The sequence below is a fragment of the Arvicanthis niloticus genome, chromosome 22 (genome assembly GCF_011762505.2).
Source record: "Arvicanthis niloticus isolate mArvNil1 chromosome 22, mArvNil1.pat.X, whole genome shotgun sequence".
NCBI classification, from domain to species: Eukaryota; Metazoa; Chordata; class Mammalia; order Rodentia; family Muridae; genus Arvicanthis; species Arvicanthis niloticus.
This window is the reverse complement of record NC_133429.1, coordinates 42,805,169-42,820,060: the sequence shown is the minus strand read 5'-3', so window position 1 is coordinate 42,820,060 and position 14,892 is coordinate 42,805,169.

Genomic DNA, 14,892 nt, shown 5'->3' with positions numbered 1-14,892 from the left:
ATATTAGAAGGTGGGGGAAGGACTAGGCTCTGGTTCACCCAGGGCACTTGTGGCTGCGACCTCACTTGGGATGTAGGGGCTCAAAGGATTCACTCCCTAAAAGCATTGCCTCAGGGTGAGTGCTCTCAGCACCAGACTTTGGAGGCGGAGTCATTCAGCCAATAGCAGCAACCAGTGGGGATGGGCTATGTATCAGTCTTTGGTTGGCAGGTGCATTTCCACTCTTGGTACAGATGGGTTTGTGAATGAGGGGAGGGTTAAGGGTGAAGAAGTCCTGGGAGCCTGCGGATTCAAAGGGAGGCCAGGAGCATCACAGCTGGAGAAATCAGAGGATGTGCTTCTTAGAAGGAAGCACGCTGGTTTCCTTCAAGCATCTAGCACTACGCAGGATGGTCTTAGGTGACCTGTGAAAGGATGTTCATCCCCCCCCAAAGGAGTCATGACCCACAGGCTGAGAACCTCTGTCCTGGAGGTTCCTGCCCTTCACTTGGAGTTTCCGAAGTATAGAGGTGCAGAGGAAAGACATGACACTGGAGTCAGGCCAAGACTGCCTACGGGTTCTTGATCAGCCCAGCGAATCAAAGCACCATGTTTTACAAGGTCACGAGGAATCAATAGAATCCGTGTAGAGGTCAGTGTTCTGTGTGTTGGCAGGAGTTTGTTGTTAACTGGTGAACAGTTTGTTGGCTTGGGGAGCTAAAATTTCATAGAACATAAAAGACTGGTACATTACCGTAATTCCACCACTACCACCTTCACTACCACCCTCTCACACCCCCCCCCTCCAGGGTACCATTACTACCAGAATCACCACCACTGTCTTCACTACCACGCCCTACCACCTTGACCACCCCAGCTAAAGAATCTGAAGGCCATGGACCCTGTGTAACCTGAACTGTATCGGCAGTCATCTGAGACCCTAAAGACGACTTCATTCTTTCAAATGTCAAGTAGATGCTCGTTCCTGTATGTGCTTCCACAGTGCCTAGGGATGCAGACAAAGATGTGAGGGGAAGGTGTTCTCTGCTTTCGCAGAAGGCAGGAGCAGCAGAGATACTGAAAACTTCATCTGCACAGATTCTCACCATGCAGAGCCCTGATTACTTCTTGGTGGACAATTGCTTAACCCTAATGAAGGATGGTCCAATTACCAGGTGGTGCATATAGATCAGGGCATTTCCTTTGAATGTCATTGATTCTCTCTAGTGAACTTTTTAAAATCCTAGAATCCTTAGAAGTCTTTAATTGTGGCAACAAGTGAAGCTTCAGGTTGGGGAGATTTCCATTCAGGGACTCTGTAGATGAGTCCACTGAATAGCTGTGTGTTAGACATACCATGAGTGTGTTCCTTAGGGACCAGGTTTGAATGCCTATCTAAGGCTGATGGTAATGGGACCTCTCTCAGAGTTACTCACAGGGCCAGGCACTGTGCCTGAAGTGAAAGTGCACAGCAATATATCTTCTAGGCCAGAGTTAGTCCAAAACAGAAGCTGCCCATCACAGAATGGACTTCAGACTGCTTTGTCATAAAGCAATTTTATATATATATAAAATAAGCTATATAATATAGTTCAATTATAAATAAAACTATATTATATATAATTATATATAATATATAAACTATATAATATACGTAAAATATATATATATTAATTATACATATATTATATAGTCTTGACTGGCCTGCAACTTGCTATGTAAATCATGCTGGTCTCCAACTCACAGAGATCCACCTACCCTAGCTTCCAAATGCTGAGCTTCAAGGTATGGACCACCATGGGTATTTTATGCATATGAGTGTTTGCCTGCATGTATGTTTGTGCCTGTTGCCAGTAGAGACCAGAAGAGGGCATCAGATCTCTGGGAACTGGAGTCAAGGATGGTTGTGAGCAAGTTACCATGTGAGTCCTAGGAATGGACCACCCCTCACCCCTTTGAAAGAGGAACCAATGAGCTTAACCACTGAGCTATCTCGACAGCCCCCAAACAAACATTACATCAAACAAACAAAAGTAAAGAATCCCATATGAGGAACGGATGCCTTTGGCATGTTTTCAGAAAGCTTGCCATGATTTCTGAGGCTGTCAGGTACTTTGAAGCGTTTGGTTGGAGTTCCTTTCTCCCAGGGCATAGACCTCAGTGTGCCTGTAAACTCCATCCAGATGCTGCTCACTCCACTAAGGCAGGGACTGGGTAGGTTCTGAGTGAGTATTGAGTCCCCCTACTCCCCAGCATCTAGTGTAGTGTTTAGCACAATGTCAATGTTAAAAAAAAGTCATTCAGAATTTCCATGAATGAACTTCTGTGGTCACTAAGGATTTAAGAGAGAACAGTGCTCTTAGGCCAGTTAGAAAGTTAGCTGTTCTTATTTCTGTCAGTCTGCAGCTCTGCTCACTGCTCCATCCTATATGAAAAGGGAAGGGAGGATATCTATATATGTGCCCCTGTATATGTGGGTTTGTGTATCCACACACCTGCATATCGTTATGCCCATGCCCCTCATAGATGTGTATACATACAAACATCTCTATGTATGTGTAAATATGACGAGACAAAACTACAAAAATAGGCAGTAAACTGAGGAATCATGTGTGTATCAAATACAACGTGATAAAACCCTCATGGTGTAAAGGGAAACATCAGTTAAGTAAAATCGAAAGAGATAAGACCACGTTTCGAAGTTGACAGTAAATTCTTCTCTCCAATGACATGGCTACACATGGGGGTTATCTTGGAAGGTTTACCATTTCCACTTTCAGTGAAGAGCTCTAGAAGGGCCTGAGCATGGCAAACATGGCGCCAGCAGGTCTTGCCCTCTCCCCTTCCCTCTCCCTTGCTGAACTGAACTGTTAGATTACATTCCCAAAGCTGGCTGCCACAGTCTATTCCCGTGTTTGGCCACTTTCTTATCCCTGACTCATTCCTGAGGCTGGTCACCAAAGTCCAACTATCAAAAATCAAGGTCCAGCAATAAAAAATATTCCCCACTTAGCTACCTAATTAAAATACCCAGTCAGAACCTACCTACCCATCCTAGCCCATTCTCATACAGCCCTTCCCTTTCCCCCTTAAAATTAACACCCTGCAAAGCGATTTGCTGCTGTTTCTGCCCGATTTAGATTTAACCTCCTTGTTCCCTTGCCTTTATTAATAAAGGATCTCTTTCTGTTTGGTTTATGTCTGGAAAGTGGTGTTTGAGTGTGTTCCGTGCCTAATCCGGGCTCAGGAGGGGAGCATCTCAGGGTGTATGGGTCCTTTCATTTACAGATTGACAACTGATATGGGGCATGTCCTGGGCAGTGAGTTTTCTAGAGCTTCCCAGGTGTATTAGTTTGGTCAAGCCACTATTTAAAAGGTCCCCAGGCAGTTTAAATGGTGGAAATTATTTTTCTCCTAGCTCTAGTGCTGTCAGGGCTGGTTTCTGATAAGGATCTCTTTCCTGTCTCGGCAGATGGATGCCTCACATGGGCTCTTCCTTGTCTTCAGGGAGAGACCTCTGGTGTCTCTTATTATGAAGACACCAACCCAGTTGGATTAGGGCCCTGGGCAGGCTTCTGACCTGAGTTACATCTTCTAAGGCCCTGACTCCAAAGAAATCCACTTGGGGTTTAGGGACTCAGCATTGGAATCTAGTGTGGACAGAAGTCATTTTGTTTTTGGGTTATCCAAAGTCGAGCTAAGGTTGCAGAGCACCAGCCTGGGAGCGTAAAGCAGAAGATCTTGTCATTCTGTGAGTAATTTCTCAGACTCTGACATCAGTTTTTATTCCTTGCCACAGAGGAAGTGCTTTGTGGAGAGGAACCTGTTTTGAGTCCTCACAGTGGGCAAGAGTTAAAGGCAACCAAGGATCCTTCCTTATAAGAGGTAAGTGATCAAGATCTGAGCCTCTACTTCTTGAGACTCCAGGTTCAGGTGGGCTGAGATGGTCCCAGTAAAGGTCACCGATGGGAAAAGGTCATGTGAAGAGTCTTCGGGAGACAAGTGAAGAATCTTCGGGAGACAAAGGCGAGTTGGAAACCAGAGACCACATTATAGCAGTGACTGATCATAAGTGACCAGCTGACTCCCCCAGGACGATTTCTTTCCCTCACTGTAATTCTGTCGGTCCTGTGGCAATGTGTTTGTCCCTTGAGTAGGTGATCAATATCAGGTTTGCATTGGACTTGGCGAGCAAGCATATTGGTTCTTCAGTGGAAAGATGGCAGGAGATTGGCAGAAACCAAACACATGTGTGTCCTTCCTGCAGCTAGTGTGCGAACTCCTTCAGGGCAACGGCTCCGCCTGGCTCCATGGTTTCAACTTGCTTTGAAGATATTAAAAATGGGGATAATTATCAGTTCATGGCACCTTTCTTCAGCCGAGGTTCAGCCTGAGTGCTCGTGTCTTTGGTTCCAAGTCTTTCTCTTAAGATTTACAAGTGGTAATTCACTGAAGAGTGGACAAGCCTTTACTCAGGAGCACCTTCTGTGTGCTGAGAGAGACAGCTAAGAAGCGCCTAGGCGGTTGTGGTGCTTCGCCTCCAGATCTTTGGAGCAATGGAGGCCGAGGCCATTGGCATCAGCACCAGAAGATGGAATTTGATCCAAGTTTCAGCAACACTTGAAGTTGTTGCATGCTCTTAGTGAGTCTGAGCGAGCTTCACTTCAGATGTGGTGAGAGAGGCTGAAATGGAAACTCTTACATCAAAACAGTTCATTTGGTGTGTGTGTGGGGGGGGGCTACTTGGAAAAATCCTATTTTTTTTTTAAAGGAACAAAGAGAAGTTGATGAAAGGATTTGAGGTTATAATGACCAGAGTCTCCACTGTCTCCTCCCCTTCCCCCACTCTTCCTCCAAACATGGAGAAAAGAAATAAAGACAGAGCAATGTCTTGAATATTATAAGCCTGGCAGGCCAGAGTTTTAGCTAGGATAGCATGTAGCGGTAATACCTTTTAATTACCGTTGTATAATTATAAATAGGAAAGAAATTAAAAGATGAAGATGTGGTGGGTAATGAAATTACCATAACTACCATGGCAAACTTTAAAGTCGTCACAAAAATCTGTACTACGACAACATGAATGGGAGGCTAACTTCTCCCCAAACTAGAAATTAAAATGTGGGTTCGTGGTCTCCCTTGTTAGGCTGGTATTTCCTCCTCAGTACACAAAAGCAGTGTTTGTCATGCAGACATAAACAGACTTTTATGGAGTCAGAGCCCGCTTGGCAACTCTACCCTTCTCCAAGAGTCGGCCAAGTTGACAAAGAAGCGACCCCGGTTCCAGAGACAAATGCTGAAAACATCAAAAGAAATCCAGTCCAGTCGTCCTTTGATTGCTTCTCCTTTTGGAAGCAAACATGTGCTCTGTTTGTCCTGACTGAGTTTATCTTGAAGCCTTTAGACACCCACTGGACTTCCCACTGAGATTCCACATTTTTGTGATTTAACATCAGGGATCATAACTGCACACTGTTCCATTGGTCCCAGGCTTGACGACCTAAGCCAGGAGACTTGCACGCCTAGGCGGGCTATATCATCTTCCTGTGTTCTCTTCACACAGGTTAGCTCTTGTTTGTTGATGCACTGTTGAGATGGACACAACAAGGTTAGTGTCCTAATTTCCTAAGTGAGGCTTACACCAGTAAGACAGATTTGGAAATAGGACGTCTTGATACTTTAAAGGTCATGGACTGTCTGTCTGTCTGTCTATCTTGCTGGCTCACTGGCTCACTCTTCTTTGGAAACCAGTCTCTTGACAATATGAACACATGCCCTATGGATAGTGAACTGTGTCCCTTTTTTTTTTTTGTATATACAATAGGTTTCTTTTTCTTTTTGTTCTTCCCTATGAACAATTATGTTGTCATCATTAGCTTGTCAACTTAGCACAGTTAGGAGATGTGTATACATATATATGTATACACACATATTTGCTTCCACTAAGGACAAGTTGTTACATCATAAGGGCTACCTGGGGTGCAGGTACTAAATTAAATAATGGTAAAAAAAAAAAAAAGTTAAGCCGGGCAGTGGTGGTGCCTGCCTTTAATCCCAGCACTTGGGAGGCAGAGGCAGGCGGATTTCTGAGTTCGAGGCCAGCCTGGTCTACAGAGTGAGTTCCAGGACAGCCAAGGCTATACAGAGAAACCCTGTCTCAAAAAAAACCAAAAAAAAAAAAAAAAAAAAAAAAAAAAAAAAAAAAAAAAAATTAGAGGATTCCAGATAGAGGGAAGCATCAGGAAAAAGGAGCAGACCAAAGAAAACATTGCATCAGGGAGTCTTTTCTGATGATGTGAATTCCCAATGACTACGTCCCATCATGGACCTTATGTCTGAAAATAAAGGGAAATGTGAATAAGTGTGGGGCTAGTCACTGGTTGTCCTGTGGATTGAGTCAGGGTGAGCAGAAGAATAAAAAATAAACATAACAAATATCTTCATAGAAGGAAAAAAGAAAAAATAGCATTCATAAGAAAAGATCCAGTAAAGATATTATGTAATGAATCAATATGTGAATTGGAGAATTCAGTGGAAGTACTGAACAGAAGGTTGTAGATCTTGGAACAGCTAGTCAGTAAGCTAGATGTTTCAAAGCCCTTTAGGCATAACTAAGGGTTGATAAAGGAAATAACTAGGTTAAGAAAAAGGTTAATAGATATGGAATATAGAAGTAGAAGCTTTGATATTATGGGAGTCTCAAAATGAGAGAGTACAGACGTTGAAGAAGAATTCTTCAAGAATTTGTGGTAAATGATAATCTAGATAATGGTACTAGACTCAAAGGGCTTCTAGAATGTCATTCAAGTAGACATAAGAAATAAATAAATAGACACAGTATAGGTAAACTTAAAACCTCAAAAGGAAAAGGGAAATGTAAGTGATTCCCGAGAGGATAAATGACCTTAAGTGGAGAAAGGTTAAGTTATTATCAGATCTCTCAGAAGCAACAACCAGTGCTAGAATTCAGGGCAGTCAGACACCCATAGCACAAGAACAAGGCTCCTGGGGTTTTATACCCAGACCAATTATCACTGAACCTGCAAATATACCCAGACCAATTATCACTGAACCTGCAAGGGGCAAAGTGATGATCATCTTATGTGCTCAAAGCCTGGGAATGGTTATATAAAAATATGCCTAAAATGAAATTGGAATGCAAGCAGCATTTTAGGAAGAGCATAACAGTGTGAGAAGTATACAGTCAGTGTCCAGTTTGGAAAACAGAAATCATTTTGAGTCATTCAGCCATAAGGGACTTGATACAAGAGGATAGTTATAAATATGTTTGGGGAAACAAAAAGGAAAGTGTTCTATCCAGACATAGGGAGCTTGTAGGACACCTATGGATCCTATACATTCTTGCCATAATATCTTGCTCTATCTATCTATCTATCTATCTATCTATCTATCTATCTATCTATCTATCTATCTGTGTATATACATATACATGTATATATATGCATATATATATATGCATAAATGTGTCTGTATGTGGAGGCCAAAAGTCAGTGTTGTATGTCTTTCTCCATTTGTACATGTACAAAATAATTATTTTTATGAAATTTATTTTTAAATGCACATGCAGGGGGTGGGACATCAGAGGACAAGTTGCAAGCATCAGTTCTCTCCTACAGTGTGGGTCATGAGGATTGAACTCAGGTTGTCGGGGTTGGTCAAGCACCCTTACCCACTGAGCCATCTTGTAGATCCTTTACCTTGTTTTAACTGAAGTGTCTTTCAGTGACCCTGGGCCTCATGGGTTAGTCAAGGCTGGCTCACTAATGAGCTCTGTGGATCTTGGTTCCTCCTCATTTCCCAACCCCAGTGCACTGTTTACAGGCATACAACATTCCCAGCTTTTATGTGGGTGCTCGGGATTTGAATTTGGGTCTCCATGCTTACACAGAATGCACTTTGCCAAATGGGCCACTGACTCGGCTCTATCAAATTATAACTTTTAACAATATTATAATAGCTTAAATGAGTGGCTTCCCAACAGACAGGTCTAAATCCCAAGGCTTGCAAATCCATCTTTTCAAGAAAGATCTTTGCAGTCATAATTAAGTCAGGACAAAGAAAAGATCATTCTGGATGGCCTTAAACGTGGCCTTAAACCTAATTTGAAGTGTCCTTGTAAGAGATACGTGGTGGAGACAGAGAAGGTGTTTACATGAACTAAGGCAGGAGTGAAACATACCAGGCTGAAGAAGACCTGGAGCACCAGAAGGTGAAAGAGATGAGGGATGGAATTTCCTCTAGGGCCTCAGAAGGGGAGTGTGACTATTTGGTATTATTATTGTTGTTGTTATTATTACTATTATTACTATTATTATTAGTTTAGCATATGTATTATTAACTTTTTTTCGTTGTGAAAAAGTCCCCAAAAGATGCAAAGTTACTTTGGTTTTTGGTTTAAAAGAATACAGGCCATCATGGTAGGGCAGGCACAGCAGAGGGATAGCTCGCCCCTGTGAGAGCATGAGAGAGCTTCTGGCATCTGTTAACTGCCAGGAAGCAGAAGGCACTGGGGCTAAAACCCATCGGCTCATCCTCAGACACTCACCTCCTCTGAGTAGGCCCCAGCTCCTACAAGTCCCACTACTTCTTAAAACAGTACCCACGATAGTTCAAACCCACAGCTTGTAGGGATGTCTCACAAAGAAACACAGCAGCACATGGAATAAGGGGCCTCATTATCATATCTTTGTACAACGGGTCATTGGTTTCCACTCTCTGTTACCCACCCCTGTCTGTCCTCCTCACCCCTGCTGGCATCTTAGTTTGGGGCCCTTGCCCTCCAGAGCAAAACCTAAGATTATATCTTGGCACACATTTATATATATACGTGTGTGTGTGTGTGTGTGTGTGAGTGTGTGTGTGTGTGTGTGTGACTATGGAGAAGGCAGGTTATAGAAGTGGTACACACGAACACAGCACATTCAACACAGCCACACTGAGTAATATGTCTGACTCTGCAACTGAGATCCCAAAGAAAGGGGCCTTCCGGCTTCAGCTTACCCACTTCCCGTGAGTCCCGGAAGGATACTATAGTCTCCATCTTTACCAGCTGAGGTTGTACTTTTACAGAATTATCTGTCTCTGAAGTTAAACTTTTTTATGATCATTGTTTTAATCACAGTTGTGTAATTGGTTGAACTCTTCATATTCCATAATGTGAATCAGCAAACATTAATACACAAACCACAATTATTATATAATTTATATTAGCTATAAATTTATATTTTTAACTCTGTTGCTTACATTTTTAGTTTAAGGATGGTTTTTTTTTTTTAAATCTGTATAAATCTGGAGTATTTGCATATGTATGTCGCAAAGTATTATATGTTTCCTAGTGCTGTAAAGCAGAGCTCAGGTAAAGGCCTACCTTCTACATACATACTTGCCTATGTAGGAGCCATCTGTCAGTCACAGAGAATAAGTATTCTAGAGAAAGACAAGGTTCATTTTGATTGGAAATCTTCCCATGTAAAATTTCTGTGACAAGCGTTGGCCCTGAGGAACGGTAGTGTCTTTGGTGCAAACTCCTTGAATCGCATTTAATTCTTCTCATGCTTTTATGAGGGAATGCTCTTGAGATTGGAAGAGAATGCCTAGGGTAAGGACAGCTGTAGCTCGTGGTCTTCAGCCCCAGCTACAGAGACAGTTTAAGTGTGGGTTTCCTGGAGTGGAGATTTTAACTGGATTGCCCAGGAATGGAGATTTTTAACTAGATTGCCCTGGAACAGAGATTTTTAACTAGATTGCCCTGGAACAGAGATTTTTAACTAGATTGCCCTGGAACAGAGATTTTTAACTGGTTTGCCATTGTTTTCTGTAATTTCGCTGAGTTCCAGCAACTCCCCTTCATGCTGTTCTCTGACTACTTCCTGATGGTTTCCGTTAGCTTCCCAAGTGGCTACTGCAACAAGTTCTAGCCACATTAGTGGCAGAAACAACTCTAATTAATCCTATTATTCTTCTGGAGGTCAGCATGATGAGATGAGTTTCACAGGGTGAATATTAATGTTTCCTCAGGGTTGGTTCCTTCTGGAGATTCCAAGGGGACAATCTGTCCTCTTCCCCTTCATGGCTGCTAGGAACTGTTTGTCTACCTTGTCTTGTGACCCTCGATTCCCAGTTCTCAAAGTAAATCAGTCCGGTCCCTGCTTCCCTCACCTCAGTTCCCATGGGGACGACATCTTCCAGGTCCATTTCCCCCACCCCACCCCCACAGAACCTTGCAATGACGCCAGGCTCACCCAGGCAATCCAGGAGCCCCTCCCTGGCTTTACCACTTTCGTTTGGTCATCTTTGCAAAGTCCTTGTCATTATACAAGGTTACACTACAAGTTCTAGGAATCAGGATGTGGGTGTGGGAGCCATTATTCAGTTTGCCACGGTTCCTAACCGCAGCAAGGAGTAGTCCATTTTGAGCCTGTATCCCACAGTGCTTTGAGGCCTAGTTTTGCTGTTTCACAATCAACATTCTCTTGCTATGCTTGGGGCCCCGCCTGAGGATTCCACAAGCCCATCAAACCACAGTGTTCCTTTAGGGCTTGTCATGTTGGTCCACATTGGTCCTTTCTTGGGTTCTTTTCTTTCATAAAGTCCATAGTTAACTAACCCTGGCAGCATCCAGCCCTGGCAGCTTACAATGGGTGTCTTCCCTGTGGACTGACTCCCAGAGTCACAGTGATGCATTATGGGTAACATATTCTTGGGTGTAGCACAAGCTGTTATCCTAACTGAGTTCTCTCCACAAGGTGTAGCACAAGATGTTCTCCCCAACTCCCCCCCCACACACACACATTATAGTATTATTGAATGCTGGTCACTCTTTCTTCCTTGAGGACCATGGCCATATCTGACTCCATTCTGCATTGCCCCAGCCTCTACTGCACACTTCTTCATTATCATTAGGTTATTTTCTTCAAGTCTTACCTTTCCCTAAAGAGAAATTCTGATGGCTTGATAACTTATAATCAAATTGCAAATGTCCAGGTAGAAAATGTTAAGCAGTTGAACTTTTCTTATTTATTTATTTGTTTGTTTGTTTTTGAAGGTCACAGCTGGAGTCTACAGGAATTAGAGGTAGTAACAGGCTACCTTGGTATTCTCCCATAGCTTCTCCTTTAGGGTCTGTCCCTATTCCGTGTGTTATTTATTGCCATCTAATAAATTAGCCATACGTATAATAGCTTAAAGTAACAAAGGTTGTTTTATTGCCCCTGTGGATGAGGAATCATTTGTGTGCAGTGGTTCAGCCGAGTTGTCTCTGATTTGTCACCCTTTACAAACCTGTAAGCAAGATGTTACCCAGGGTGGGGGTCATCTCCCTGCTCCACCAGAGCTCCAGGCTCACCAGCAATATCCAGAGATATCCTCACTGGCTGGAAAAGCCTGCCTGTTGACCTGTGAACTACTCCACAGGACTCTCCACAGTGACTGCCAGCCTGTTTTCCTCAGAGTGAGGAGAGGAAGAAATGAAGGGAAGGGAGGGTGTGCAGGCACAGAAAGACAGACACAGAGAGACAGAGAGGGGAGATAGAGACAGGAGGGGGAGAGGGAGTAAGTTTTTGTTTTGTTTTGTTCTGAGTTAATTTGACACAGCCTAGAGTCATCTGAGAGGAGGGAACCTCGATTGAGAAAATGCCTCTATAAGACCGGCCTACTGGCAAGCCTGTCTGGAATTTTCTTTATTAATGATTCATGTGCACGGGCTCAGCCCACTGTGATTGGTGCTACTCCTGGGCAGGTGGTCCTGGGTAATATAAGGAAAAAAAAAAGATCTGAGCAAACAAGGAGCAAGCCAGTAAGTAGTGTTGGTAGAGGTGGGGGTGGGGTGGAGGGGGCTTCTGCTTCATTTCCTACCTCTAGGTTCTTCCCTGACTATCTCAGGATGATGGGAGGTGACCTGAGAGTTGTAAGGGAAGTTAAATCCTTTAACCCCTTCCTCTCCAGGGTGCCTCCGATCACTGTGTTTATCGCAGCAATAGAAGGCAAACCAAGGCACAGAGAGAATATGATATTTTTATAACCTTAGAAGTGACACCTCTCACTCTAGTCCATCTGTTAGACTCTAGTCACTGAATTCAGCCCATACTCGGGTGGCGGCAGCGGTGGTGGGATTACATGGGGAATAGATAAGGATCATTGGAAGCAATCTTAAAAGCTGCCCGGGACACCTTAGGAAGAAGTTAGCAGTAAGCACTATTTACCAGAAGGGGACAGAGGGACAAAAGTTGGGGGACCATGGGGTCCTCAGATGATAGCCTGTTCTGAGCTAGGTCACATGTTTACTATGACGTTGGTTTGGACTGCTCCCTTCAGATGGTCTCCATGATTTACTCTAGTCCCCTGAAGAGTGTGATGCTTTTGCCTTGGTAGACAATTACTATAGAAGTAACCTGATATGGAAACTTTGTCTTTGATGCTTTGGGTCCAGTGATGTATGTGTGTGTGTGTGTGTGTGTGTGTGTGTGTATGCGCTCACACGCTCAGAATGTGGGGAGCCTTGTATTTGAACCTCTTGTATTCTGAGTCCGTCCTCCCTCAGCAGCGGTACAGTTGACACTTGTGCCTTTCCTCATATGCCGTCACTAGAACGGTAGCAGGTCTTCCCTCAGAAGTTTTCTACACATAAGACATCACGTTAGGACAGTGACCAACCCTCAAGGAAAATGCAAACCAAACAAGCAACTAGTCCCACTAATTAACCAAGCAACAAACTAATTAAACCAGTCTAACCAACCAGTGAACCAACTGACAAACCAATCAACTAACCTAAACCAAGCAACCAAACATAAAACCAAACGAACCAATTTATTATCAACTGAACCCAACCCAACCCAACCCAACCAACCAACCAACCAACCAACCAACCAAACCAATCTAACCAAGAACCAAACCAGCCAACCAAACCAATCTAACCAAGAACCAAACCAGTTAACCAACCAACCAAGACAAACCTAATCACCCAGACCAAACAAACTAATGAGACCAACTAACCAATCAACCAACTAAGCTAATCTAACCCATCAACCAACCAACCAAACAACAAGCCTAACCCCACCAACCAATCTAAACCAATCCAATCCCAACCAATCAAATCAATCCAGCCAACAACCAACCAACTACCAACTAAACCAATTAACTGATATCTAAACCAAATTAACCAACCAACTGGATTAATTCAATAAGCCAAACCCTTAAACCAACCAACTAGGCCAGTTCAACCAACCAACTAACCAACCAACCAATCATCCAACCACATCAACCAAACTAAGGAGAATTCATTTCCATGCTAATATTTTGCTAGATTCCAAATTTCATCTTTCTGAACAACCTATCCACTGTTTATTTCTAAAATCCTCATATACTTTTTAAAAAAAATATTTTGTTTAGACTTTTCAGCCATCTCCAGTATATAAATGGCTAGGCACAGATAAAAATATTCTAAAGAAACAGTTTGTTTCGAAGATGATTGAAACAATGAACCCCAAAGAAATTGGAATTTCCCTGTGTATCTCGTGATGGAGAAGGGACAGTTGTCAGGCGGGGTGAGCACTTGTCTCTTGCAAAGATTCCACACAATTGTAATAACTTGTCAGACCACTTTACAGGATGAGACTGAAGCCTGCAGGAGTGTGGGAGGGTGGTGGGTGGGGACATTTGACCAGAACTGCTTTAGATGTGCGTGTTCCTGGCCCTCTAATCTTCGATATCATTTCAGGATCCCAAAGAGGAACTGGGGGGTGGGACATTCTCTGGCTTCCTCTTCCCAATGTGAGCCCATTAAATAAACCCCTATTTCTGCTTCCTTGTAGCTCTTTTCTTTGATGGATTGAGGATGGACAGCTGGAACTGACTTGGGGCAGAGGTTGTGATCTCCAAGCTCGATAACCATAGGCAGGCTTTGGCATCTACGAGGCAGAAGTGTACATGATGCTAAATGCGTTGTTTGAAAATACGTTAGAGTGGGTGGCGAAAGGATGGAGATACTCCTGATTCATCGATCCAGAGCAATATATTTGTATTTCTATAAAGGAATGTAAGGATTCTAAAATTCATCCCTCCCCATTCCTACCCCTAAGTCAAAAGATGGACCAAGCTTAGGTTCCCAGTCTACAAGACTCTAGCAGAACACTCACACGCCACATTTCCTCTCGTAGGAAAACCAGGTAATGATGCGTAACTCTCTGGGCAGTGCTGGCGTTCCCTCAAAACAGCTTACGCCAGATGGCTCCACTACTAGGCACTGCGGGTGGGAGGCCTACCATGGAGCCCAGAGCTTTTCTCTTTGCTCTCCTCTATCATCTGGTTGACCAGAAAGTATATAGCACTGACATATTTGGACATTTGCTAGACAATTACCCAGAGCATCCCAGCGTGCCCGCAGAGAAAACAGCTCGGGCGAGAATGGCTTCTTTGTGCAGAGAGGGTTGGTGTGCGCAGGGCTGGCTCTCTGCCTGGATTCAAGGGTCAGCGGGGCTGCCGCCAGTCGTCTACATTGTTAGCCAGGGAAATCAACTCAGAGCCCTCCTGGCACCTACGGCTGAACTTGGGTAAACATAATTACAGGCTTGAAAAGGAGCAGGGGGAAAAGCAAGCAAGATCGCCATTCACCATGTAAACAGGATGTCCACTGAATGGTGGCATGGGGATGTTTAGATTCTCTTCAGGGGACAATTGACAAAAGGCCTCTGGGAGTCTTTATAGCCGCCTGGAGCCATGGCTGCCAAGAGGGGAGAGGGGGGTGACTGGGATGGGGTTTGTGTTGGCTTTGTGTGTGTGGTGAATATGAGCCCTTAGCTGAGAACTCTGGGGTGCGTTGGATGGAGCTGGAAGGCAGTCCTTCAGAGACTGCAGAAGACCCTGCCCACGAGTACAAATAAGGCCATTCTGTTGTGC